We start from the raw sequence: 5,681 nt of genomic DNA, 5'->3' as shown, positions 1-5,681 counted from the left end.
AAAGAACAAAGTATTTCAGAAGAATATTTAATTAATTCAGATCTAGGATGTGTTATTTTTGTGTTCCCTTTTATTTTTTTGAGCAGTGTATATTTCCAGTATATGCTAAAGAGTCTGACCTTGTGACATGCTCCCTTTAAAGTAATTTCTCCACAGTGACATATCACATATCATATGTGATATGTTACATTGTGATGATGCCAGTTCGTAAAGCTAACATATATGCAAAATGCTGCACATGTAGGAAGTTAGAGGAGGGTCTTCAACTGAATTTCTGCTATCAATATAATCAAAAACTTTCAGCATTGGACTTTTTGCAGTTTATAGACTCGCAGTGCATGTGACCCCACAGAATAAGGGCTCATGCACACGACCGTATGCTGGCCGTTCCGTGCGGTCCCCAATGCATGGCAACATCCGTGCAGCGGCCGCAGAAAAATCCAGACCCATTCAACTTGAATGGGTCCGTAATCTGTCCGCACTACAAAAAAGTAGTGCATGCACTACTTTTTTGCGGTGCAGAGGCACGGACAGAAAACCCACAGAAGCACTCTGTAGTGCTTTCGTGGGCTTCCGTTCAGTGCCTCTGTTCTGCATCTCCCGGATTGCGGACACATTGAAGTGGATGGGTACGCGATCCATGATGCGGGATGCACATTGCCAGTGCCCGTGTATTGCGGACCCCCCGTATGCGTGCCGCAATACGAGCATGGGCAGCACATTGGATGTGCATGAGCCCTTACATTGGATGCAATTTCACACAATATTGTGAGATAACCTTGTGTGTTAAAATAAATTGGCCTAAATGTTCTTTCTACTTTAAGGGGTTGTTTTACTATAGAAAATGGCATTTATAATGTAGACAAAGTTAATAGAAGGCACTTGTTAAAGGGGTTGTCTCACTTCGGCATTTATTATGTAGAGAAAGTTAATACAAGGCACTTACTAATCACATACAGTTGGAAGAAAAAGTATGTGAACCCTTTGGAATTATATGGATTTCTGCACAAATTGGTCATAAAATGTAATCTGATCGTCATCTAAGTCACAACAATAGATAATCACAGTCTGCCTAAACTAATAACACACAAAGAATTAAATGTTACCATGTTTTTATTGAACACACCATGTAAACATTCACAGTGCAGGTGGAAAAAGTATGTGAACCCCTAGACTAATGACATCTCCAAGAGCTAATTGGAGTGAGGTGTCAGCCAACTGGAGTCCAATCAATGAGATTGTATAAAAAACACACACCAGTTCTGGGTTTGCCTTTCACAAGAAGCATTGCCTGATGTGAATGCTGCCTCGCACAAAAGAGCTCTCAGAAGACCTACGATTAAGAATTGTTGACTTGCATAAAGGTGAAAAGGGTTATAAAAGTATCTCCAAAAGCCTTGCTGTTCATCAGTCCACGGTAAGACAAATTGTCTATAAATGGAACAAGTTCAGCACTGCTGCTACTCTCCCTAGGAGTGGCCGTCCTGTAAAGATGACTGCAAGAGCACAGCGCAGACTGCTCAATGAGGTGAAGAAGAATCCTAGAGTGTCAGCTTAAGACTTACAAAAGTCTCTTGTATATTCTAACATTCCTGTTAGCGAATCTACGATACATAAAACACTAAACAAGAATGGATTTCATGGGAGGATACCTCAGAGGAAGCCACTGCTGTCCAAAAAAACATTGCTGCACGTTTACAGTTTGCACAAGAGCACCTGGATGTTCCACAGCAGTACTGGCAGAATATTCTGTGGACAGATGAAACCAAAGTTGAGTTGTTTGGAAGAAACACACAACACTATGTGTGGAGAAAAAGAGGCATTAGCACACCAACATCAAAACCTCATCCCAACTGTCAAGTATGGTGGTGGGGGCATCTTGGTTTGGGGCTGCTTTGATACATCAGGGCCTGGACGGATTGCTATCATCGAAGGAAAAATGAATTCCCAAGTTTATCAAGACATTTTGCAGGAGAACTTAAGGCCATCTGTTCACCAGCTGAAGCTCAACAGAAGATGGGTGTTGCAACAGGACAACGACCCAAAGCATAGAAGTAAATCAACAACAGAATGGCTTAAACAGAAGAAAATACACCTTCTGGAGTGGCCCAGTCAGAGTCCTGACCTCAACCCAATTGAGATGCTGTGGCATGACCTCAAGAAAGCGATTCACACCAGACATTCCAAGAATATTGCTAAACTGAAACAGTTTTGTAAAGAGGATTGGTCAAGAATTACTCCTGACCGTTGTGCACGTCTGATCTGCAACTACAGGAAATGTTTGGTTGAAGTTATTGCTGCCAAAGAAGGTTCAACCAGTTATTAAATCCAAGGGTTCACATACTTTTTCCGCCTGCATTGTAAATGTTTACATGGTGTGTTCAATAAAAACATGGTAACATTTAATTCTTTGTGTGTTATTAGTTTAAGCAGACTGTGATTGTCTATTGTTGTGACTTAGATGAAGATCAGATCACATTTTATGACCAATTTGTGCAGAAATTCATATCATTCCAAAGGGTTCACATACTTTTTCTTGCAACTGTAACTGTTGAAAAAAAAAGCTGCTCTCACCTGCTCCTTCTCTGCTGTGAGCACGGAAAAAACGCACCTGGATGCGAGTAACTTGAAGTCCAAACGAATAGCAAAATCCAGCTCAGTCTCACAGAGGTAAAATCGATACTTTATTGACGCGGTATAAAAATACATCCAGGAAAAACAATCTTAGGCTACTTTCATACTAGCGTTCAGAGAGGATCCGTCTGGTGTCTGCACAGACGGATCCGCTCCTATAATGCAGACGTTTGGATCCGTTCAGAACGGATCCGTCTGCATTATAGTTTAGAAAGTTGTTCAGACGGATCCGTCCAGACTTTACATTGAAAGTCAATGGGGGACGGATCCGTTTGAAAATTTAGCCATATTGTGTCAACTTCAAACGGATCCGTCCCCATTGACTTACATTGTAAGTCTGGACGGATCCGTTTGCCTCCGCACGGCCAGGCGGACACCCGAACGCTGCAAGCAGCGTTCGGGTGTCCGCCTGCTGAGCGGAGCGGAGGCTGAACGCTGCCAGACTGATGCATTCTGAGCGGATCCGCATCCACTCAGAATGCATTAGGGCTGGACGGATGCGTTCAGGGCCGCTTGTGAGACCCTTCAAACGGAGCTCACAAGCAGAGCCCCGACGCTAGTGTGAAAGTAGCCTTAGTCTACATGTTTCGGGCTACTTAGAATATGAGCCCTTACTCATGACATAGTGACTCATAAGTAAGGGCTCATATTCTAAGTAGCCCGAAACATGTAGACTAAGATTGATTTTCCTGAATGTATTTTTATACCGCGTCAATAAAGTATCGATTTTTCCTCTGCGAGACTGAGCTGGATTTTGCTTTTTGTTTGGACTTCAAGGCACTTACTAATGTATTGTTTTCATCCATATTGCCGCCTTTGCTTGCTAGATTCATTTTCCCATCGCATTATACACTAGTTTCCATGGTTACGACCACCCTGCAATCCAGTAGCAGTGATCATGCTTGCACACTGTAGACAAAAGCACTAGCCAATGTGAGCTCCCGCCGTCTCAGCCACAGAGAGGCTAGCACTTTTTTCTATATTGCGCAAGCACGACTAACACTGATGGATTGCCGGGTGGTCGTAACCATGGAAACAAGCAGTATATAATGTAATGGAAAAATGAATCAAGCCAGCAAAGTAAGCAATATGGAAAATCACAATATAGTAGCAAGTGCCTTGTATTAACTTTCTCTACATGATAAATGGCACTTGCTGAAGTGAGACAAGCCCTGTAACCACCTCCCGACCGCGTAACGCAGGAATACGCCCTGCGGGCGGCCGGGTTATTCCTCCTGGACGCATATACGCGTCATCTCGCGAGATGCGAGATGACGCACATATGCGGCCCGCACATGTGCAGTGCGGGTCGGCAAAAGGCGCACAAGGAATTGGTCACCAGCCTGCCAGCCAATGATCAGCGCTGGCAGGTTGGTGACTTTTAAAATAACGAACCACCAGCCATATAACACATTATATTTATAAATATAATATGTTAAATGGCTTCTGTGCTCTCTGATGGTCCTTTTCGTCGGTTGGTCCCAGCAGAGAGCACAGATCACAGTGAGTACACCAAGCACTACATATTTAGCCCCAGATCACCCCCCATCAGCCCAATTAACCCCTTGATCACCCCTGTCAATCACTAGTGAAAGGGAAAAAAGTAATCAGTGTAAACTGTCACTTTTTTTTTCCCACCAGTATTGACTGTTAGGTTTAGGTTAGTTTAGGCCCCTTTGGTAGGTAGTTAGCTTCAGTTAGCGCCCAGCCCACCGCACCGCAGTCACTGATTCACTGATTAGCGTATCGCTAATCAGCATTGGTACTTTATAGTATCTGTAAGTGATCAGAACTGATCACAGTCAGATCTATAATAGTATTAGTGTCACCTTAGCTCGCCCTCCACCCAAAACGCAGTATTTGCCCGATCAGGCCTGATCGGTCGCCCACACGTGCGTTCACCCACGCTCGCCCCGCCGCAGTGACAAAATATATATTTTTTTTTAGCACTGCACAATCACTACACAAGCGCTGCGGCGATAAAAAAAAATCAGTTTTGATATTTTTTATCAATCGCAGCGGCTTCCTGTACTTCGCTAGCCTCCTATTTGTAAGACAGGCTTGCTTTTTTTCTTGGGTAGTCTCAGGGAATACCCCCTAAATTTAGTTGACCAAATGGCAAGGAAGGGGTATTCTTCTGAAGAGGCCTACAGGCTTCTGACCCAGTCGGATGAGGAACGGGAATCCTCATCTGACGAATCCAGCGGGTCAGAATATGAACCTGTAGAAAGCAGTGGCAGTCTGACCCAAAGTTCGGACGATGAGGTTGAGGTCCCTGATACCACCAGGCGTACCCGGCCCTGTGTTGCTAGACCACAGGTTGCACAGGATCCGCTTCAAGGGCAGCAGAGTGTGGCTGGCGCTGTCGGATTATGTGGTGAGACATACACCAGCAGCGCAGCCCATCCTGGACCTAGTACCAGCACTGCCGTAGAACATGGTGAAGTGGCGAGCACCAGAAGGGCAGTTGAAGCTGGTACGGTGGCACGTGCATTAGTTCCCCCGTCGCAGCCACCGCACAGACAGGCCCGTAGAGCCTCTAGAGTCCCTGAGGTGCTGGCAAACGGTGATTGGCAGCCCCCATCTTCAGCCGCACCAGTAGTTCCCCCTTTCACCGCCCAGTCTGGAGTTTGGGTTGAGACAGCTCAGATCGTATCGGCACTGGGGTTTTTTGGGCTGTTCTTCACTGCGGAGCTCTTTGACTTAGTCGTGGCAGAAACAAACCGGTATGCCACTCAATTTATAGCCGCCAACCCGGGAAGCTTTTATGCCCAGTCTTTCCGGTGGAAACCCGTCCAAGTTTCCGAACTTAAGACTTTTCTGGGCCTTCTCCTCAACATGGGCCTGACAAAAAAGCATGAATTGCGGTCATATTGGTCCACGAACCCAATTCATCACATGCCCATGTTCTCTGCTGCCATGTCCAGGACACGATTTGAGACCATCCTGCGTTTCCTGCACTTTAGTGATAACAGCACCTCTCGTCCCAGAGGCCACCCAGCTTTTGACCGGTGTGAGAGATGGATTTATTATTCTATACATATATA

Source organism: Bufo bufo, chromosome 5, assembly GCF_905171765.1.
Source record: "Bufo bufo chromosome 5, aBufBuf1.1, whole genome shotgun sequence".
Lineage (NCBI taxonomy): Eukaryota > Metazoa > Chordata > Amphibia > Anura > Bufonidae > Bufo > Bufo bufo.
The sequence above is the reverse complement of the archived record's forward strand: the minus strand, read 5'-3'. Positions refer to the sequence as shown.